Source organism: Stenella coeruleoalba (assembly GCF_951394435.1).
Source record: "Stenella coeruleoalba genome assembly, chromosome: 4".
Classification (NCBI taxonomy): domain Eukaryota; kingdom Metazoa; phylum Chordata; class Mammalia; order Artiodactyla; family Delphinidae; genus Stenella; species Stenella coeruleoalba.
The window spans coordinates 85621360-85645471 of record NC_137149.1 but is presented as its reverse complement, the minus strand read 5'-3'; the positions used below and the strand labels follow the sequence as shown (position 1 = coordinate 85645471).

The following is a 24112-nucleotide window of genomic DNA, read 5'->3' as shown; positions in this document are numbered from 1 at the left end:
TGATATTTAGGAATGTTCATCTAAGGAACATAGTATCCCTAGTTAAGGTAATTCAAGTTCTACCTTTGGATCAAGCTAGACCAAAAAGTTTTTTCTTTTCTATAATGAGAATTATCTAAGTTTCTGTTGTTATCCTTACTGCCAGGAAGTTCAAAGCCAAATTGCCAGCTCTATCAAAGCAAGTATAAACAATATAGAGAGATAGTATATTTGCATTTGTAGTTTTTCTTGAATTTGATCCTTATTTTATCAATATATTTATACATCTTGGGGTGTCTATTTGTAAAGAGGTAGAGTGTAGATAAACACATTTAATTCATATCTCAGGAAGAGTCTGTTCAGGAGACTGAAAGGTGATCCCTCAACATGAAATTCATAAATCTTTTTTTTGTGTGGGCTATCAAATACAAGGAATACATTTATTTATTTGATAAAGAAAACATGAGAAAAGTGGGTTGGAATGGGCTCAGACTTATTCTCAACTCACCACTGGAGTCTTGGTGTCTGTGCCAACAGTTCAGGAATCAGCAGGCTACCTGGAGATGGTTTATAACAAGAAGTACAAAACCCAAGGCTCTTCTCCAACACCCCTCTGGTCAGTGGAGAAAGCCTGCAGTGAGGCAAGAGGGGAAGTTGTGCCATTCTTCTCACCTCTCTATCACCATTTCATCTTCTGCTTGCTAACCTTGATGTAACTTGAGAGCTGTCTTTGCTTCGGCTGTGCAGTCCAGAAGCAAGAACTTCATCTGGGAAACTTTTCGTGTTATGCACAGGGGTTCCCCCCAGGACAATCCTCACTCCGGGAGTGGTGCGGTTCAGGTTATAAACTGTTAGAGCCTCTTCATAGGTGGCTCCTCCAATTATAAACACAATGATATCCTGATGTCTGTCTCTGAGTGTGCTGGGGCCTAGATAAGGATACAGGTTTTCCTTAAGCTTTCCTTTGATGAGATGGTCCAGGTTCTCATGTAAGAAAGGCTGATGCTGAGCATATACATTTTCTACTCCCTTCAATCCTTTGAGGAAATGTTTGGTAATAGCCACAGCGTCTTTGGGGCTGAAGAGGTCACTTCCTCTGACCCGTTTACCACCATATTCAACAACTGTAGACACAAGCTTTCGATACTTCTCAGAAACACCTTTATTCCTAAGGTCCATCATAATCCTGGTAGGCTATTGCTGCTGTGTCGCTCATAATGTAGAGGATAAAGCATCACCAGGCTGCACGCATCAAACTCTGTCACTTTGGGGTTCTGCAGGAGCCTCTTTACATTCTGGAGAGCACTAGAATGGTCATTTTGACAGGCCAGTTCTTGCTCAACCTCCAAAACCTCCAGCAGATTCCACTCACTGACCAACTGAGACAGCTCTGCAACCACTGTCATGTGCTTTGATACAGTCCCAGACATCTTCTTGAATTGTGGGTAATTCTCCACAAAGGCCTTCATGTCTGCTATTGATTCTAGTTTTTGCTGTTCTTTTGGTTTCTTCTTCTGAAAGTCTTCCATGAGATTCTTTATGTTGCAACCAATCTCAGCAAAGTTCAGGTACATATTGTTAGTGTAGAATTCATCATTTTCAGCAGATAGGACCACCTCTCTCATGTCTTTACTGATCCCTGGCACTCTGGAAAGATCAATCCGATTGTTGTTTATGCCCAGTAGTTCATGGACCATGGCCTGATATGTCCACTGGTTTAGCAATGGGGTGATGGCATCATCGCAGCGATCTAAAATAAGTAGCAAGGGAGGAACCTCAGTCTGCCGGAATTCAAACAGTTCATATTCTTTAGTTATCATTTGCTTAACATTCTGCAAGTCTCTTTGCTGCCTCTGATGAAAGCTGGTAATGAATCATGGGACATTTCTTCAGAGATAAAAGGAGAGCTGTCAGTCCTTGAGTTGCTCTGGATAGTTGGACTGGATCCCAATTTCGACCCTGGCAGCAACCCAGAATATTGAGGGAAAACAAATGTGGATTCACAGCAATGTAATCACCATAAAATTCCTGAACCTCAGCCACAACTTCCTGTTCATCAGGTTCAGCTAATGACTTCACATTACTCTTGCTGATCACATTACTGAAATAAATAAAATATATACTGTATTTGGGTCTTCAGAGCTCCTGAATCAGATAATCCACACTCTCCTGCTAGTGTGGGATGGTCTCCTGCAGAGGCTGAGGGTGGCTGTGGCTCACCGTGGGGGCAAGGACACTGGCAGCCTGATAAATCTTAAAAATGTTTTTTAAAGACTAATTAAAAAAAATGTTTTAAAATTAAAATGGGTCCAAAAATGTTATCCTCATTCACTCACTAGTTTAACGACATTAACTAGTCTATATTGTATATCCCAATACATTAAACAATAAAGATTGTTTTAGCATTGTTATTGTCTTTTAATTGTAAAAACCATATCTCTGGTTTTTGCTATATGTATCACTATGTATTGTAAAGCTTAGCAGATCCTCATGTCAACGGCCAGGAAAACTATCCCTAGCATAGGAGATAGTTGTAGCAGGTGCGAAACACCTTATAGAGGACTTTGTTTTTCATTTCATAAAACTTTATTTGATTAAAAATTTGCCTTTTCTGTGTACACTGGAATGCTTTATTCCCTATGCATTTTACAGAGTTACAATCTCTCATTTTAAACATTACCCCAAAAGTAATTTCAGAAAAAAAAAAGGTTTTTTGAAACTAAACTTGACTTTTAAATAATCATATGGACAAACAACTCTCAAACAAAATTGGATTAATAATATTTCTTGCCTGCTTAACTACATGACAGATTTCTTGTCCCAGTCCCCTTTCTCAAAAGAAACATCATGTGGAAACTAAGCTAGAGAAAAGATTCTTCCCTAAGGCAGTTAAGGGAAAGGGAAGGGCCAGAAATTTCTTTGGCAAACAATTATATGCATAGCCATTTGTGTGTAACTGTTTTGCTTCAAGTACAGTACACTCTTTGGAGGGAAGGCGAGATGTTGTTCAGAGTGGGAGTGGTACTCTCCAACCAGCTGAAGTGCAGGAAGTTATCTACAGCCTCTTCCTCATGCTTGTGGCTGCATCCTGGAATCAACTCTGCCAACCCTATGAGTGCAATACCAGGTTAAAAGCCAATGCTAGTTTGGCTGAGATGGTCTCTTCCACTGCAAAACAATGGATAAGATGGGACTGAGAAACAACCACTACATGATGACATTCAATAAAAAAGGTTTAGGGGAGATAAAAAAAGGATTTCAAAGACAGGGACAGATAGGCTGGTGAAAAACAAATCACATTTTTGCTAAGAAAATTAGATAAAGGAGAGTGACAGAATGGTGATAGCTTGTTCTTCAGAGGAGCTCTGCATGATCTCTTTTTGCTGAAATAGAGGCCAAAGGTTAATTAATTATATTAATGCTCTTTGTTTTCTCAGCTTAAACAAACTAAGGTGCATGGGTACCTTCAAAACAATACATGATAGGAGGAAATGGATCCACAAATGACAAAATAGCTATGTTTACTCTGATAACTAGCTCATTCACTAGTTTAACATTGGTCTGTTGTTATGTACAACCCAATAAACTGGCCAATGAAAGGATCGCTTTAGCATTACAGAGACATAATCTAGGTATAACTTTGAGGGTTTCCGTAAATTAATCAGATTACTATCCTTAAGCATCCATGCATTGATATTATCAGGCATAAAAGAACTTGGTTCAAGCCAGGGGACTTGAACCACCCATGACTAGCCATACTGGCACTATACCTCTTTAGCATACTCATCCTTGTGGCCATCAGATGCTTCATTGCTATGACATTGCTAAATATGTAAAGAACTATGGAATGGTTTGTTGGCTGGTAAAAATGCCTGTGGTCTAGTTGCTATTTTACTAGTTATGCAATGTGACATATCTACTGTAGGTTTCTAAGAGACTTGAATCCACAAATATATTCCTCCTGACTCTGCTTCCACATTGCACAGAAGGACACAGGTAAGACAGACTGTCGTATCTCAGAAACAAAGAGGTGGATAACTCTGAATACATTTTCTTCACACCATAGTTTAGGGCAAAGGATTGCAGAATAAAATTTATGATTTCAGAAAAACAGTATAAAGAAAATAAATATTTGAATGAAAGACAAATTTTTGCTCTAAGATACTATTTTTCCCTCTTAGAGATCAATTAATTTAAAACTGATTGGCTCTAAGAGTGACTTTTTTTTAATTTTGAATTTTGTTTTATTTTTTTTTATACAGCAGGTTCTTATTGGTCATCAATTTTATACACATCAGTGTATGCTTGTCAATCCCAATCGCCCAATTCAGCACCACCATCCCCACCCCCCCATGGCTTTCCCCCCTTGGTGTCCATACATTTGTTCTCTACATCTGTGTCTCAACCTCTGCCCTGCAAACCGGTTCATTTGTACCATTTTTCTAGATTCCACATACATGCGTTAATATATGATATTTGTTTTTCTCTTTCTGACTTACTTCACTCTGTATGACAGTCTCTAGATCCATTCATTTCTCAAAAAATGACTCAATTTCATTCCTTTTTATGGCTGAGTAATATTCCATTGTATATATGTACCACCTCTTCTTTATCCATTCATCTGTCGATGGGCATTTAGGTTGCTTCCATGACCTGGTTATTGTAAATAGTGCTGCAACGAACATTGGGGTGTATGTGTCTTTTAGAATTATGGTTTTCTCTGGATATATGCCCAGTAGTGGGATTGCTGGATTATATGGTAATTCTATTTTTAGTTTTTTAAGGAACCTCCATACTGTTCTCCATAGTGGCTGTATCAATTTACATTCCCAACAGTGCAAGAGGGTTCCCTTTTCTCCACACCCTCTCCAGCATTTGTTGTTTGCAGATTTTCTGATGATGCCCATTCCAACTGGTGTGAGGTGATACCTCATTGTAGGTTTGATTTGCATGTCTCTGATAATTAGTGGTTGAACAGCTTTTCATGTGTTTCTTGGCCATCTGTATGTCTTCTTTGGAGAAATGTCTATTTAGGTCTTCTGCCCATTTTTGGATTGGGTTGTTTGTTTCTTTAATATTGAGCTCCATGAGCTGTTTATATATTTTGGAGATTAATCTTTTGTCTGTTGATTCATTTGCAAATATTTTCTCCCATTCTGAGGGTTGTCTTTTCGTCTTGTTTATGGTTTCCTTTGCTGTGCAAAAGCTTTGAAGTTTCATTAGGTCCCATTTGTTTATTTTTGTTTTTATTTCCATTACTCTAGGAGGTGGATGAAAAAAGATCTTGTTGTGATTTATGTCAAAGAGTGTTCTTCCTATGTTTTCCTCTAAGAGTTTTATAGTGTCCGGTCTTACATTTAGGTCTCGAGTCCATTTTGAGCTTATTTTTATGTATGGTGTTAGGGAGTGTTCTAATTTCTAAGAATGACTATTAAAGACATACCTTGAGTGCATGAAAGGCTCCATTCAGTGGATAATTTTGTATAATGTTTCATTCCTCCTTCTTTCCCTGTTATTCTTCAAATTTCTATTAAAAGGTAAGTAATATCATGAAATTTGATGATACACACTGTTAATACTCTTTGCGTAGGGTGAATGAAGGCCTTTTATATAGGAAGGAAATAGTTATGGTTGTATTTTGACCGACATCCACTCATCCTCTATTTACGTATCCTTAGTCTCTGGTTTTCTATAATTTCTAGCTTATATTCATAGGGTTTTTAAAAAATTCATGAAAGCCCTCTCATTTTTTTTTTTCATTTACATGTTCAGGTATACATAAACTTAAGTAACTAGACCATATGAAGGATTTATTTGAGTTTGGAGTCTGGATTTTGGTAAAGAGAAAGAGTCATGGGGTTCTGTTAAAATGAGTCTGACAAGTCTTGGCCCAAAGTCACTCTGAGGAAGAATATGTCTTCCTTTGAAAGCAAGAGTATAATCAATATTTTCATAAAATATTAATATGAAGTAGAATATAGTATGTCAAGCCAGTATTAACATTTCATTAATGAGGATTTCATTTTTTAAAGGCTATATAACAAGAACAGATTAATCTCATAACCTGAAAGTTTTTACTTCATTATTGTTTCTTTATTTCTGGCTAAATTGTACTTTCAAGTGAGTAGACAGAAACATGATACTATATATTAAGTAACTTCAAGTAAATATCCATGCTATCCTTCAGTGTTAAGTGATCTCTTGGCTAATAAAAAGGGTAGATGTGATGCTCTCTCTAGTCCTAAGTACAGTGTGCCCCAATGTAGAGGTTTCTTGAGTTACTGTTAGAGAATGATTCCAATTCTTGGCAGCCTAATCCCACACTTCAGTACGGATCCCAACTTCTACATCTGTTCAGATGAGCCATTGGCTAAATGGCTGTGTAGTAGTATTCAACAATATTTATTTGTCTTCTTTATGGTGATTTTTAGGACTGGTCATACATACCCCCTTCCTCCTTCATCCTCTCTCTCTTTTCCATGCATATTTTTGAGATCCCATATGTCTTAGGAATAAAGTTACTGTCTGTTAAGAATTCACAGTCTGCTGGGGTTGAGATAAAAATAAAAAATTCTAGTACAATATGATAAGTGTTATGATACCATGAGAACACAGAGGAGAAACATCTTATCTAGTTTATGGGGATTAGGGGAGGCAATTTAAAGATTATACCTGACACAAATACACAGATATTTGCATATACATGTGTTGGCACACATTTTAAAAAACTAGGTTATTATCATCTCAGAAATAAGATAGTAATGCCTCAGTGTTGGCTGATATGCCTGTCTCCACCATAGTAAAAGAAACACACTGTCTTAATTGGGGGTTAATATTTGCAAACTACTTGACTTTTCTAGTAGAACGGTGGCACATAATTTTGAGATATTAATGCTTTTCTAATCTCCGCTGTATTTTCAACAGCTGACTTATAGTAAATACCAAAGTAAAACTTTTATAATATGCATGGTAGAGTGGAAAGCATGTCAGACTAGTTTTAAAAAAAGTAGGTGTTAGTCCTATATAGAGGCATTAACGATGTGATTTTGACCAATTTAACTTAATTAAACCTCAGTTTCTTCATTGGAAACATGAAGAAGCTTAGCAAGATGATTTAAAAAAAGTTTTCTTCTAGATTTAAACATCTGACTTTTATTGAAAAAATCTGGTTTATATTAACATTTTGAAATCATTATAATCAGAAGACAATAGATTTTAAGTTCCCACTCCTAGGAAGTGCTTATATTATTGATGTTCTCTCCCTCCCTATAAAATTTGCCTTCATCTTACTAGTCACACAGTTCCCATCATACTAGCCAAGACTTGTCAGACTGGTTCTAGTTAGATCATCAGTGACTTCTTTCTTCACCTCAGTCTAGCCTACAAAGTTGCTGATAGAGCCTGGATACACACACTTGATGGCAGACCTCGGTCTCCACAGGACCATTCCTCGCTGGTCAGCAATGTATCGGTGAGTTTTCTTCTCTTTTCCTTTGTCTTAAGTTAACTTGCTTAAAGTGGCATGAACCACACCAAGGAATGTGTAGATCTCCAATTTATTATTTGCTTAATGTGGAAAAATACTTTTGATATTTAACATGAAATTATGTCAAGAAATAGGTTTCTCTTCTTTCTATACTAGTGTTCCCTGTCCTCTTGTGACCCATCCCAAATGTTTATGTACTTTCAGAAGAGCTCAACAAAAGATAAAGGCACATGGTGTTTAACAACTGTCTTTTAGTTTGTTTTGTTTTGAGAAAAATAGAATGTGTTTTTAGCTTCGGTTTTATTTGTCTCAAGTTTATTATATTATATTATATATTATATTATATTTAATACTCAAAATTATACATGAGAAAAAAATCTAAAACCATGAAGATCAAACTTACACTTCTTTCTGTAAGTAAATAGTATAAACTAAAAAATATATATATATGTTTTAAAAGAACAAGAAACAATTTAAGAAGGCAATGTGATTAAATTATTATAGTTGGATTTTTAAAATAAATCCAGTGATGTACCTGGTCAAAATCAACTTCTCTAATAGAGAAGTCATAATTATTCTGAGGTTGTTTTCTTTAAAAGTTAGAAACTAAACAGTAACAAGATTTCAGTGTACCAGTTTGGGCTCTGAAAATAATTTTATCTTCATGTTAAAAATTCATTTTCTCTGATTGAGATATTGGCATGCTCTTTTTTGTTAATTTCTGTTTTGAGAAGAAAACAGTTTGAAAAGTACAAAGCTTCTAATGGAATCTTAATAGTGAAAAACACTCAGGCTCTGTAGTTGATAGGAAGAAAGTTCTACATAGTCCTCATGAGAAATTTAATACTCTCTATATTTGTTGATGAATCAACTAAGAGCGACAGACATCACAAATTAAATCAGACTTTTCAAGGCTTCCTGCCTTCTGCAAGTACTTCTCTATAATCCATGATGGTTTTGTGCCCTAGCCTTTTTACCTAGATTATCTTTAAGAATATTACTATAGAAAACAGTGCTTTTATTTAAACATATAATTTCTATCAAACTCAAGATTCTAAATTGATTTCAGGCTTTGTCTATGCTAAATCTGAGTGAGTCTGGAGTTTGTGCAGGGGAGTTATAATTTGGAGGTATTGGAACGAATTTTCCTGAGTATAGTCTCTAATTTGAAGCAAAGATGTTTTCAGTCTTGCTTCAGAGTAGATGGAAGATACCTCTCAAGGAAAAACAAACAAACAAAAAACTCCTTCCTGATCTAAAACTTGTATACAAAGTGGAGCATATCGATGTTTGAGTCAGCCTAGGAGATGTTCAGAGAATGGGCTAGAGTGAAAAGGGATTAAATTTATTAGCACATTTGCTGGAATAAGTGTACCAACAAGAATGCTTTGAAAAAAGAGGTATATTGAGATATATAGGCAATTTCTTTTTAAAGCCATTTGCTCATAACTGGGAAGGCATATCAGAAACAGGTGGAGAGTTTTATCAAATGGCATGTTCCTTCCTCTTTGACCAAAATTTTGATAGTCCCTTCCTCACTCCACCTGTTCTAAATGAAAACCACTATGTTAGAATTTAAAGGTTAGAAGAAAGTTAGACCAGGTAAACATTATTCTTCAGATGCTATCATTTTCTCCAAACTGATTTTATACTATCCTTTGAATATGAAGAAATCAACACATTAATTTTATAAAAACACATACAACAGAAGGTTAAAGAAGACTTTTTCAGGTATAAGTTTATAGGGAAGAGATTTGAGAAGAGAAGAATATATTTATTAAATATATTTATTATTGATAGGAATGTCTGCCAACTGTATTCACCAGCAACCACTGACAACCAGCAACCACTGACAGCAGACCAAATTTGTAGACATTAATATCTACACATGTTTAGATAGATGAAGGTAAACTGAGTAATATTCAAATGAAACAAAATGGACAACTTTAATTTTTACTTCGTAGGGTAAGCATTATCTCTCAACATGTGACCCATGGACCCCCTCCATTAGATGCACTGGGTACTTATTAAAAACAGAAAAGTCCAGCTCCCATCCAAGAAATTCCCGTGAATCTCTGGTTGAGGCATGGGAATTGTATTAAAAGTTACACAAGGTAATTCTTATTTACTGTACAGTTTGAGAAGAACTGATACAGTACAAAGCCATAAAAAACAGGAACTTGTAAGATAGAAAGAAATTAAAGTGGAAATGAAATAGGTCAGTTTTTGAAGTGGTAGCTTTTTGTTTTATTTAAACTGGTATAATTATACCTCAATGGGAGGTGTTCTCTCGCAGTTTACCTTTTCCTCCAAGGGAGAAGAGTAGTCATTTATGCAACATAGTGATGATTAAGGAAAAGAGGCTAATTTCAGAATGTCTGGAAAACTGAAGGGAGGATACAGACATAACTTGGGTAGTTTGTGTCAGACAGGGAGGGTGGTCTTATTTGGATTAAGAATCTATTTGTTTACAGGGAAAAATCTCAATGTAAAATTAATCTATTGTAGCAACCTCTTCCTTTTTGCCCTGAAATTAGTCAGTAGATAATGATACTGAAGGGTCCCTCTACTGAGGTGCAGGTCCAGAGTTGCTTTATGATAGTGTTCCAAGCGTTTAATGCTGTGCCTCACTTCTTCAGCTAAGATCAGTCCTGGTCCATGTAACAACTTTTAATGAGTTCTCATTGTGTACTAAGTTCTGTATGGAAGAAAACTTTGTTGAGCACCTATTATGTATTGCACATTTTGTAAAATGTTATCTGATTGAATTTTGGCAATACTTTGAGAAACCATTATTGTTATCTCTCCTTAAAAAGATGAAATAACTGCAGCTCAGATTGTCCAGGGTTAGTAAGTGTTGGATCTAGAACCTGACCTTGGCATTTCTGGCTTTAAAGTCTATGTTCTTTCTACTGTAACACACTGTCTTATCATGTGTGGGAAGCTAAAAGAAGAGTCTTTGGAAAGTTTGCCCTCTAACAGAGAAATGGAAAACGTGCACACATGCATATACACACACAGAGAAAATGTGTATGTATATGTAGGCATACATGTTTATATAATGTATAGGCAAAGAAACAGGTCAATACAGGTTAATATGAAAGAATGCACATATATCCTGACGGAGGAAGGGTGGTGGTATAATTTTACTTTGATTGACAGGTCTTTACAAATGTTTTGAAGAATGCACAGACTACCGTTATATAATTTTCTTAAAACTGTCTCTGTATTTAAACAAGATAAGAACATGACCTAACTTTTCCGCACTATCTCAAAGGTGATCAGTGACTGAGAGTACAGCACGTCAATTATATCATCACTGTTTTCTAAAAAAGATTGCAACATTTGCTATTGTGTGAAAATCAAGTTCATCTTAGTGCAGCATTTTATGGAAGGAATTCATCAGTCTGTAATAATTATAACTGTCTAGTGAACCTTTGTTATTTTTTCATTATTGTCTGCTTTCCTCCAAAAATATAATTGCTTCAATATAATAAGGGAATAAATAGAAACATTCAAGAAAAAAAGCAACATCATGTGCTTCCTTGTCAGCACTGAGATTTATAATTATGCCTGATGCTTTTGTGCCTGAGGATGGGGCTATTGGGCAGTTGTGGAGCAAGTCTTCTAAGATGGTCGGTGGTGAAATGAGTGCTCTGTCTGCGTTTCATGGCTTTATCAGGGTTAGATTTTAGAGGAACTCCACTAAGTACATCTCAAAGCACACTCCTTTGGACATATTCTCATCAAAGATGGTGGATAAGAATTGTGGAGAATGTTCTCACAGTTTCAAGCATAATTTGATAGGTTTGAAATGAGTGGATTAGAGGGTAGGAAAGTTTTAAGAGGTTGAGGAAAAAAAAATGCGCTGCAGACATACCAGGTCATGCCAGAACCTGCAAGCCGAACCTTCTCCCAGGTACATATATGGCCTGAATGGTTGAGCAATTTCTGAGAATTTTACAATAGTAATTCTGAGAAGATAGAACTAAGTTTAGGGGAATCCAAAGTATCAGTCACCATTAAATTCTATCTTGCAGTCTTTCAACCTTTTACCTGAAGATGTCAGATGATGTCTTTTTTTTGAAGCTGCAAAAGCAAATACAGAAGGATTTAGCACTCTGTTTAAAGTTGAGCTATGATTCAGTGCAGAACAAATAATAATTGCTATCATTTGTTTCACATGTACTGTGTACCAACTACTGTTCTAAAATAGCATGCGCATTTAATCTTTATAACAAACAATGGTTATATTATTATACCCATTTCACAGATGAGGAAACTGAGGCTCAGACAGTATTTGCCTAGAGGTGATAATGGCAGAACTGGGAATTAACCCTGGTCTATCTGACTCCAACCCATGCTCTTAATCACAATGCTATACCATCCCCACAATTCCTCCTTTATCTACCTAGGTGATGCTACTGCTATGCTGACTTAACTGTCTTATTGTGTTAAAAGATATAAAAGTTATATTTACAAGGAACAATGTTATTGTTCAATGGATAATCTTCTAAGTAGACCTCTGAGGATTGTAGACAGGAAGCATCTCTGTGTTCTATAAATTAAGGGATACCACAATCAAAGATTAGGTAGTTTGCATGTGGTCACAGGAATGGGTGAGTCAGTCAATACCAAAGCTTGAATCTGTCCTCCCAGTTCACCTGTGTACCAAGTCCAATGTTGTCAAGTAGAAGAGTTAAACCAACACAGGTGTCTACCTGACCCAGGAAATATTGTTATTGTTATTACTATTACCATTTGAATTTGTATAGAATTATACGGACTTTTAAAAATTGGTTATTGCACATTAAAAGCTTAGCAGGTCACAGCAAAATTCAGAGAGGGCACATGTAGTAGGATATATATGTATATACACATATATATGTTCTTTACACATAATTCCAACATATATTCTTATTTGATACCTATCAACAACTGTGAGGCAGACAATTTTAATATTATCATGATTTTACAGATAGGAAAACCAAAGATTAGGAAGACTGAGATTTCCAAATCTCTGAGTAAGTGATTGGTAGACCTGGAGTTTGCCATACATTTCTAACTCTGGTCCTGAACTTTCTAATACTCCCTGCTGCCTCCACTACATCATGATCCCTGGAATCACAAGTGTTCCCCTTGGTTAAGCAGAGATAACTTTCCTTTCTGTTTAAACAATTAGCTTAACCCTTGTGTCTCAACTTTCCTAGTCCAGAAAATACCAAAGATAATAAATAATACATCTAAAATATTTCAAACCAATCTTTCAAACCTTACAGTACATTCAAGTTGTAATTAAGCACTTGGATATATATTACTGGATTCAACAGCAAAGCTAGATTTGGGATTCCTTTTTTTTTTTTTAACATCTTTATTGGAGTATAATTGCTTTACAATGGTGTGTTAGTTTCTGCTTTATAACAAAGTGAATCAGTTATACATATACATATGTTCCCATATCTCTTCCCTCTTGCATCTCCCTCCCTCCCACCCTCCCTATCCCACCCCTCTAGGTTGTCACAAACCACCGAGCAGATCTCCCTATGCTATGTGGCTGCTTCCCACCAGCTATCTATCTTATGTTTGGTAGTGTATATATGTCCATGCCACTCTCTCGCTTTGTCACAGCTTACCCTTCCCCTCCCCATATCCTCAAGTCCATTCTCTAGTTGGTCTGTGTCTTTATTCCCATCTTACCCCTAGGTTCTTCATGACCTTTTCTTTTTTCTTAGATTACATATATATGTGTTAGCATATGGTATTTGTTTTTCTCTTTCTGACTTACTTCACTCTGTATGACAGACTCTAGATCCATCCACCTCACTACAAATAACTCAATTTCGTTTCTTTTTATGTCTGAGTAATATTCCATTGTATCACCTGACACCGGTCAGAATGGACATCATCAAAAAATCTAGAAACAATAAATGCTGGAGAGGATGTGGAGAAAAGGGAACACTCTTGCACTGTTGGTGGGGATGTAAATAGATACAGCCACTATGGAGAACAGTATGGAGCTTCCTTAAAAAACTAAAAATAGAATTACCATATGACCCAGAAATCCCACTACTGGGCATATACCCTGAGAAAACCATAATTCAAAAAGAGTCATGTACCAAAATGTTCATTGCAGCTCTATTTACAATAGCCTGGACATGGAAGCAACCTAAGTGTCCATCAACAGACGAATGGATAAAGAAGATGTGGCACATATATACAATGGGCTTCTTAAGTAGAGTTCTAAATCCTTGCACAAAACTGTATATGTCATGGCTGACCATTGGCTTGATGTATAGATTCTTAGAGCTAAAAAGGTCCAAAGATGAGTAGTTTTACACATTTTCTTTACCAGTTGAATCCCTTTCACACATAAGGCTAATGCAAACCCCTGCTGCGTGGAGCAGTGTTGCTCTGGGTGGAGTGGGAATAAGGCTTGGGAGCCTCACCTGTTCCATCTTCTCCTTATCCCCTTAGTCACATGAGGCAATTTGAGGGATTTTTCAACCTGTTTTGAAAACAAATTAATTCCTCATTATGAAGGAGGAATAATGACAAAGCCAACATTTGCTGTGCATGTACTGTGTACTTGGTATAATGCCAATTGCTCCATAAGCGTTATTCCATTTAATCCTTAGAAGAACCCTATAGTTAGGTTCTATCATTATCCCCATTTATGGGAGGGGAAATGTAGACTTAGAGAAGGTGAGTAACTTGCTTGGAGCCATCTAGCTAGTAAGAGGTAGAGCCGGGGCGAAACCCAAGCTGTTTGACGCAAAAGCCCAGACCTATATCCACTAAGCAAGAAAATAGAAGTCATTTGCTTAAAGTCGTAGAACTTTTTACAATGAGATCGTCGATGAAAACTTGGTCTCCTTATTTATTAGCATCAGATTTATTACTTGTATCTCAAAATTGTGCAGCTAGAAAATATTAAGTAAAAATATTTTATTAAGTAAATATATTTCTTGAATGTCTTCTTCTCCCAAAGATAATTACATAAAAAATCACAATTTACTTTGATTGCAACTAATCTGTTTTGCATATTGCAATAGTATCAGCTTAGATATGAGTGACAGGAAGCTTAGGATAAAGTGGCTTACATAAAATGTCATTTTATTTCAGTTTAATGTAAAACAAGTCTGGAGATAGTCAGGTAGGGGCTGATAGGGAGGTTTACCAAGTAATTAGGAATCTAGGCTTCTACTGCTGTGCTGTCCTATCAACATGAACATATATCCTCCCAATCATGGTTTAGTATGGTTGCCAGAGCTCCAACTAGCACATCAGGATTCTACCCACTGGAATAGAGACTCCATTGGTCAGAACTTATATTCACAGGGAGAGTCATGGATAAAGGACATTATTCTATTTTCCAGGGGGCCATATGCTCAACCAAAAATCAAAGATTCTATTATTAAGGAAAATATTTGGGATAGGCACATATGAGTCTGTAGCACAGACATGCTTAGTTCGAATGATGAGAGGTATATCCTGTTGTGATGAACAGTAGGCAGATGAATATATGGGTCTGAAGTTTAGACAAATAATCTGTATTTATAGATTTGGTAGCCATCAGCATTTAGATATGAATTAAAGACATGGACATTAGTGACTGAAAATATTTAGCCCTTTTGGATAAAATAATACTTTTTAAAATAAATTTATTATTTTTGGCTGTGTTGGGTCTTCGTTGCTGCTCACGGGCTTTCTCTAGTTGGGGCGAGAGGGGGCTATTCTTCATTGCGGTGCGCAGGCTTCTCATTGCGGTGACTTCTCTTGTTGCGGAGCACGGGCTCTAGGCGCACGGGTTTCAGTAGATGCGGCACATGGGCTCAGTAGATGCGGCACATGGGCTCAGTAGTTGTGGCTCATGGGCTCTAGAGTGCAGGATCAGTAGTTGTGGCGCACGGGCTTAGTTGCTCCGCGGCATGTGGGATCTTCCTGGACCAGGGTTCGAACCCATGTCCCCTGCATTGGCAGGCGGATTCTTAACCACTGCGCCACCAGGGAAGCCCTAGATAAAATAATACTTTTATAATTTTATGGTATTTGCACAGTAAATTCTACCTAATTCTAATATGAATCTGAGCATATTTCACTATGTTATTATTAAAATGCCAATATATTAAAGTATAATTAAGTAAATATATTTATATTAAGTAAATATATAATGATCAACTTCACAAATTTGTGTTCCATCCAAAAGTTAAGACTCAATACTTCCATTATATTATAGGTCAACAACTGAGGCAGGAAATTCATTAGTCAAGAAATCCCTCTTTTGGAAGAATAATACAAACACTAACAAGAGTCAATACATTTCCAGTTGTCTCTCATTGCTAAATTAATTCAGATAGGGTTTTATTATATACAGAAATTTCTAGATTATCTGAGGGATTCTTTGTGTATGGCTTACAGTACTTGCCAGGGAAACAGCAGCCAGGAGGACACCACACAGTCTAGCACATGTTGCAGCTGGCACACTCCAATTTTAAGGCCCATCAGTGGCTTGCACAAAATGCAGTTTTACAAGTCTAGGAATTTTAAAACTGGCTTAGGATGCAAGTAGTCAAGAAACTTAATGACTTCCTCATATGAAACTTGGATTATTTCAAATGACTTGCAGACTCTTAATTTGACCATTCCAAATGATCTGGCATGTAGCCATCAGAAAAATAACATGTGAAAAATTATGTTAAAGTTGATTGTTTAAAAAATGCTAAATTTTAATTATAATAATGTTGAGCATTTTTAGGTTATTTGAGGCATGGAAGGTGAGCTTTGGTGGAAACTAAAGAGCAGCTAGATCAATTAAACTTCTCATTGTTTTCTAACAAATGAAGAAAATGAGAGCATACTTTGCATCATTTAAGTTGGGGGTTACAGGATGCTGGAACTTCCGTGATGTTGAATATGCTCTCAGATTTCTCATCTGAGAAACTTAGGACTTAGATGAAAGGACTTAGTCTTTCAATAAAAGTTCTAAGATGGAGACACAGGTCACTAGTCTTCCAGTTCAGAGTTATTTCCACCATATCATGCCAACTTTCATAAGAGGCATCTAGACAAAGTCATGAGAAAGATTTGGTAGAAAGATATCTAATGTTACAAAACAATTTCTGAAAGGGAGTGCTATACATTAGCAGCTTCAAGAGTGTCTCTAGCTCAGGTTTCTCAACCATTTTTTCTTCTGACACAACAGCCACAACATAGTCACACACTCCCTGTTAATGCTTTTTTTTTCCTTCCACATTTTAAAATGCATACAATTCCCTACGACTAGCTGCAACGGTGTCTCTTGTCAACATTTTTGTGGGAAACTGCTGCTTTTAAAATTGCTGACTCAGATCATTTTGACTTATTATCTTGAACTGCAAAGAGTGTGAAGAAAATAAAGCAAATATGTTAGTGTAATTAAGTGTTAAAGTAGCTCACTTTATAATTCTATAGATCCATACCTAATTACTTAATAATATCTTTAAACTTTTTGCACCCCATCTATCTGTGACTGTAAATTTCTAGACGTCAGGCAGAGTGCCAACCTAAATCTCAGTTTGTAGTTTCCTGTGACACATCATATCTGGCTGGGAACTTAATAAAGAGCTAGATGATAACACAGTGGAGACCAGAGACATTCATTACAGTTGAATTGTCACTAATAGTTATATAACACACATGTCCAATAAAAGCCTGATGATACCATATTTGTAATCACAAATTCCTTTTAAAGTAGGTGGGTGGAAACATATTATCACTTGAGTTTTATGGTTAGTTAAATATAGGAGTCGTTAAGCTATCGGTTTTACCTAAGTTAACAGTTAGTGGTAGGGTTTTCTTTCATTCCCAATATTTATTAAAAACTTACTATTGCACTTAGTAATACTATGCTTATTAAAAACTTATTATGGTACTAAGTAATAATATATTTTTATGTCTATGATTCAACTTTTAGGTACTTTATAATGTGAAAGTGCCACACAGAGCCATTTCAATAATTCGCAAAGTGTTGTCAGATATTTAAAAACATTATCTTAGAGCTTGGTATAAATAATTTCACACTGCTTCCCCCACATAAAATTGTTTTTATTGAATAGTCATTGGTGCCATTTTCCAGTATTGAGGGGCATACTAAGAGTATTATAAAACTAATTTTTGTTTCTATGCTAAGAATATTGTGGTGAATAGAGTTCATGATATTATACAGTATTCTTTTTATTAGAATCTGAAAGAATTGTATTGTGGCTAAGTAATTGCTCAGTTTTAATCTTATGGGTGACATGAAGAATGTAACTGAATAGGGTTTAGTTGTTTTCTTGTTTAGTGTTGTTTAGTTTTGCTTTTGAGTTCGCTGCTAGAAAGCTACAAAGTTTGTCATCTGACTTAAGGAAATATCTAGATAGGAATTATGACATGTAGTTTTAGTACTCTTCTCATTTTGTGTTTTCACTTATGTTTTGCTTTATTCTTGCATCTCTATGTTTAATTTAATACCATATATGTAAATGTAATTTAATACTATACATCACTTTATAATTATATAAATGTAAATATATATCTTTATAAGCTACCTTAAATCAGTCTAGAACAAGGTAGAATATAAATAAAAACATTTAGAATAAAAACAATGAGTTTCCCACCATTTGTCTTGGTGCTATTAAAAGAAAATGGAAACAGTTGTCTGGTAATTAGACTACCACCTTATTATGATTGTAACTTCTCTTTGAGAACTATTCACAGTTATTATGGTAGGGAATGCAACCATAATTCAGTCCAAGGGCCTGGCTGATGCTATCAGACACTTTATAGGTATGTTTGTATAACAGTGGACACGGCAGCAGTAGGCTATTTGTAATTTATTTTTTGAATTGTATTTTATTTATTTTTTTATACAGCAGGTTCTTATTAGTCATCAATTTTATACACTTCAGTGTATACATGTCAATCCCAATCTCCCAATTCATCACACCATCCCCACCCCCCCCCCCCGCCGCTTTCCCCACTTCGGGTCCATACATTTGTTCTCTACATCTGTGTCTCTATTTCTGTCCTGCAAACTGGTTCATCTGTACCATTTTTCTAGGTTCCACATATATGCATTAAAATACGATATTTGTTTTTCTCTTTCTGATTTACTTCACTCTGTATGACAGTCTCTAGATCCATCCACATCTCAACAAATGACCCAATTTCATTCTTTTTTATGGCTGAGTAATATTCCATTGTATATATGTACCACCTCTTCTTTATCCATTCATCTGTCGATGGGCATTTAGGTTGCTTCCATGACCTGGCTATTATAAACAGTGCTGCAATGAACATTGGAGTGCATGTGTCTTTTAGAATTATGGTTTTCTCTGGATATATGCCCAGTAGTGGGATTGCTGGATTATATGGTAATTCTATTTTTAGTTTTTTAAGGAACCTCCATACTGTTCTCCATAGTGGCTGTATCAATTTACATTCCCACCAACAGTGCAAGAGGGTTCCCTTTTCTCCACACCCTCTCCAGCATTTGTTGTTTGTAGATTTTCTGGTGATGCCTATTCTAACTGGTGTGAGGTGATACTTCATTGTAGTTTTGATTTGCATTTCTCTAATAATTAGTGATGTTGAACAGCTTTTCATGTGCTTCTTGGCCATCTGTATGTCTTCTTTGGAGAAATGTCTATTTAGGTCTTCTGCCCATTTTTGGATTGGGTTGTTTTTTTCACACACACACACACACACACACACACACACACACACACTGTATTTTATTTTTACAAGAGCTAAATTAACTGACACCAAGCATTATAAATGGATGACTAAAACAAAAGCAACAATGATTGCATTTACCAAACACAAAACACACTCAAACTATGTCATAATATTGACATTCAGTCCAGTAATCCTCCACTGTAACAGCTCCTTTACTTTGCAGTGAAAATTGATTTGTATATTTTTTGCCTCTGAGTCCTTGTGGGGTTTTTTTGTTTTATTCAAACAGAAATTCACAAAAATTATAATCATCCTCATCAGTTCACTCAGTCCCATGTAATTTTTTTTTCATCTTCATCTTTTGTTAGCACTTTTATGAATTCTTCAGTTTTCCATTAGAGTTCTGAAAATGCTTATTCATTCAGTTCAGCAGTATAGTCAGTTACCAGAAACCTGTACTTGTCAGAGTCTTTTCCATGAATTCCTTGAAGATGAAACCCATTATAGGAACATATTTGCAAAAGCATCACAGTGGGTTGTTTGTTTTTTTAATATTGAGCTGCATGAGCTGTTTATATATTTTCGAGATTAATCCTTTGTCCATTGATTAGTTTGCAAATATTTTCTCCCATTCTGAGGGTTGTCTTTTTGTCTTGTTTATGGTTTCCTTTGCTGTGCAAAAGCTTTTAAGTTTCATTAGGTCCCATTTGTTTATTTTCGTTTTTATTTCCATTACACTAGGAGGTGGATCCAAAAAAATCTTGCTGTGATTTATGCCAAAGAGTGTTCTTCCTATGTTTTCCTCTAAGAGTTTTATAGTGTCCAGTCTTACATTTAGGTCTCTAATCCATTTTGAGTTTATTTTTGTGTATGGTGTTAGGGAGTGTTCTAATTTCATTCTTTTACATGTAGCTATCCAGTTTTCCCAGCACCATTTATTGAAGAGACTGTCTTTTCTTCATTGTATATCCTTGCCTCCTTTGTCATAGATTAGCTGACCATAGGTGTGTGGGTTTATCTCTGGGCTTTCTATCTTGTTCCATTGATCTATATTTCTGGTTTTGTGCCAGTACCATATTCTCTTGATTACTGTAGCTTTATAGTGTAGTCTGCAGTCAGGGAGTCTGATTCCTCCATCTCCATTTTTTTCCCTCAAGACTGCTTTGGTTATTTGGGGTCTTTTGTGTCTCCCTACAAATTTTAAGATTTTTTGCTCTGGTTCTGTAAAAAGTGCCATTGGTAATTTGATAGGGATTGCACTGAATCTGTAGATTGCTTTGGGTAGTGTAGTCATTTACACAATATTGATTCTTCCAATCCAAGAACACGGTATATCTCTCCATCTGTTGGTATCATATTTAATTTCTTTAATCAGTGTCTTATAGTTTTCTGCATACAGGTCTTTTGTCTCCCTAGGTAGGTTTATTCCTAGGTATTTTATTCTTTTTGTTGCAATGGTAAATGAGATTATTTCCTTAATTTCACTTTCAGATTTTTCATCATTAGTGTATAGGAATGCAAGAGATTTCTGTGCATTAATTTTGTATCCTGCAACTTTACCAAATTCATTGATTAGCTCTAGTAGTTTTCTGGTGGCATCTTTAGGATTCTCTATGCATAGTATCATGTCATCTACAAATAGTGACAGTTTTACTTCTTCTTTTCCAGTTTGGATTCCTTTTATTTCTTTTTCTTCTCTGATTGCCATGGCTAGCACTTCCAAAACTCTGTTGAATAATAGTGGTGAGAGTGGACATCCTTGTCTTGTTCCTGATCTTAGAGGAAATGCTTTCAGTTTTTCACCATTGAGACTGATGTATGCTGTGGGTTTGTCATATATGGCCTTTATTATATTGAGGTAGTTTCCCTCTATGCCCACTCTCTGGAGAGTTTTTATCATAAATGGGTGTTGAATTTTGTCAAAAGCTTTTTCTGCATTTATTGAGATGATCATATCTTTTTTATTCAATTTGTTAATATGGTGTATCACATTGATTGATTTACATATATTGAAGAATCCTTGCATCTCTGGGATAAATCACACTTGATCATGGTGTATGATCCTTTTAACGTGTTGTTGGATTCTGTTTGCTAGTATTTTGTTGAGGATTTTTGCATCGATATTCATGAGTGATATTGGTCTGTAGTTTTCTTTTTTTGTAGTATCTTTGTCTTGTTTTGGTAACACGGTGATGGTGGTCTCATAGAATGAGTTTGGGAGTGTTCCTTCCTCTGCAATTTTTTGGAAGAGTTTGAGAAGAATGGTGTTAGCTCTTCTCTAAATGTTTGATTGAATTCACCTGTGAAGCCGTCTGGTCCTGGACTTTTGTTTGTTGGAAGATTTTTAATCTCAGTTTCAATTTCATTACTTGTGATTGGTCTATTCATATTTTCTATTTCTTCCTGGTTCAGTCTTGGAAGATTATACCTTTCTAAGAATTTGTCCATTTCTTCCAGGTTGTCCATTTTATTGGCATAGAGTTGCTTGTAGTAGTCTCTTAGGATGCTTTGTATTTCTGTAGTGTCCATTGTGACTTCTCCTTTCTCATTTCTAATTTTATTTATTTGGGTCCTCTCCCTCTTTTTCTTGATGAGTCTGGCTAATGGTTTATCAATTTTGGTTATCTTCTCAAAGAACCAGCTGTTAGTTTTATTGATCTTTGCAATTGTTTCCTTTGTTTCTATTTCATTTACTTCTGCTCTGATCTTTATGATTTCTTTCCTTCTGCTAACTTTGGGTTTTGTTTGTTCTTCTTTCTCTAGTTCCTTTAGGTGTAAGGTTAGATTGTTTATTTGAGATTTTTCTTGTTTCTTGAGGTAGGCTTTTATAGCTATAAACTTCCCTCTTAGAACTGCTTTTGCTGCATCCCATAGGTTTTGGATCATCGTGGTTTCATTGTCATTTGTCTCTAGGTATTTTTTGATTTCTTCTTTGATTTCTTCAGTGATCTCTTGGTTGTTTAGTAACGTATTGTTTAGCCTTCATGTGTTTGTGTTTTTTACGTTTTTTTCCCTGTAATTCATTTCTAATCTCATAGCCTTGTGGTCAGAAAAGATGCTTGATATGATTTTAATTTTGTTAAATTTACTGAGGCTTGATTTGTGACCCAAGATGTGATCTATCCTGGAGAATGTTCCATGTGCACTTGAGAAGAAAGTGTAATCTGCTGTTTTTGGATAGAATGTCCTATAAATATCAATTAAGTCCATCTTGTTTAATGTGTCATTTAAAGCTTCTGTTTCCTTATTAATTTTCTGTCTGGATGATCTGTCCATTGGTGTAAGTGAGGTGTTAAAGTCCCCCACTATTACTGTGTTACTGTTGATTTCCTGTTTTATAGCTGTTAGCATTTGCCTTATGTATTGATGTGTTCCTATGTTGGGTGCATATATATTTATAATATTTGTTATATCTTCTTCTTGGATTGATCCCTTGATCATTATGTAGTGTCCTTCCTTGTCTCTTGTAACATTCTTTATTTTAAAGTCTATTTTATCTGATATGAGTATTGCTACTCCAGCTTTCTTTAGATTTCCATTTGCATGGAATATCTTTTTCCATCCCCTCACTTTCAGTGTGTGTCCCTAGGTTTGAAGTGGGTCTCTTGTAGACAGCATAGATATGGGTCTTGCTTTTGTATCCATTCAGCAAGCCTGTGTCTTTTGGTTGGAGCATTTAATGTATTCCCGTTTACGGTAATTATTGATATGTATGTTCCTATGACCATTTTCTTAATTGTTTTGGGTTTGTTTTTGTAGGTCATTTTCTTCTCTTGTGTTTCCCACTTAGAGAAGTTCCTTTAGCATTTGTTGTAGAGCTGGTTTGGTGGTGCTGAATTCTCTTAGCTTTTGCTTGTCTGTAAAGCTTTTGATTTCTCCATCGAATCTGAATGAGATCCTTGCCGGGTAGAGTAATCTTGGTTGTAGGTTCTTCCCTTTCATCACTTTAAGTATATCATGCCACTCCCTTCTGGCCTGTAGAGTTTCTGCTGAGAAATCAGCTGTTAACCTTATGGGGATTCCCTTGTATGTTATTTGTCATTTTTCCCTTGCTGCTTTCAATAATTTTTCTTTTTCTTTAATTTTTGCCAATTTGATTACTATGTGTGTCAGTGTTTTTCTCCTTGGGTTTATCCTGTATGGGACTCTCTGTCCTTCCTGGACTTTGGTGGCTATTTCCTTTCCCATGTTAGGGAAGTTTTCGACTATAATCTCTTCAAATATTTTTTCTGGTCCTTTTCTCTCTCTTCTCCTTCTGGGACCCCTATAATGAGAATGTTGTTGTGTTTAATGTTGTCCCAGAGGTCTCTTAGGCTGTCTTCATGTCTTTTCATTCTTTCTTCTTTATTCTGTTCCACAGCAGTGAATTCCACCATTTTGTTTTCCAGGTCAGTTATCTGTTCTTCTGCTTTAGTTATTCTGCTATTGATTCCTTCTAGTGTAGTTTTCATTTCAGTTATTGTTTTATTCATCTCTGTTTGTTTGTTCTAGGTCTTTGTTAAACATTTCTTGCATCTTCTCGATCTATGCCTCCATTTTTTTTCCGAGGTCCTGGCTCATCTTCATTATCATTATTCTGAATTCTTTTTCTGGAAGGTTTCCTATCTCCAGTTCATTTAGTTGTTTTTCTGGGGTTTTATCTTGTTCCTTCATCTGGTACATCTTCATCTGGTACAAAAGGCCCTCTGCCTTTTCATCTTGTCTATCTTTCTGTGAATGTGGTTTTTGTTCCACAGGCTGCAGAACTGTAGTTCTTCTTGCTTCTTCTGTCTTCCCTCTGTATTATTTGTAATTTTATAAGTAGTAATTTATTTGTATTTCTTTTAAAAACATAGCAATGAAAACATATGATCCATGAGCACGTATTCAATATTTTAGTTCTGCCCTGGATATTTTAATAGTCTTGTTCAAGACTAAAATAAGAATCTAATAAGATTGAAGATCTCACCA

At 35.8% G+C, this 24112-nt stretch overlaps 1 pseudogene across 1 annotated transcript; it reads right to left on the bottom strand.

The window, feature by feature from the left end:
- Positions 1–621: 621 nt before the first annotated feature.
- LOC307185505 (vacuolar protein sorting-associated protein 45-like) lies at positions 622–13920 on the bottom strand (annotated as a pseudogene). The gene is made up of 2 exons: positions 13912–13920; positions 622–2148 (listed from the first exon to the last, which is right to left on the bottom strand). The product of its transcript is annotated as a vacuolar protein sorting-associated protein 45-like (transcript).
- Positions 13921–24112: the final 10192 nt, after the last annotated feature.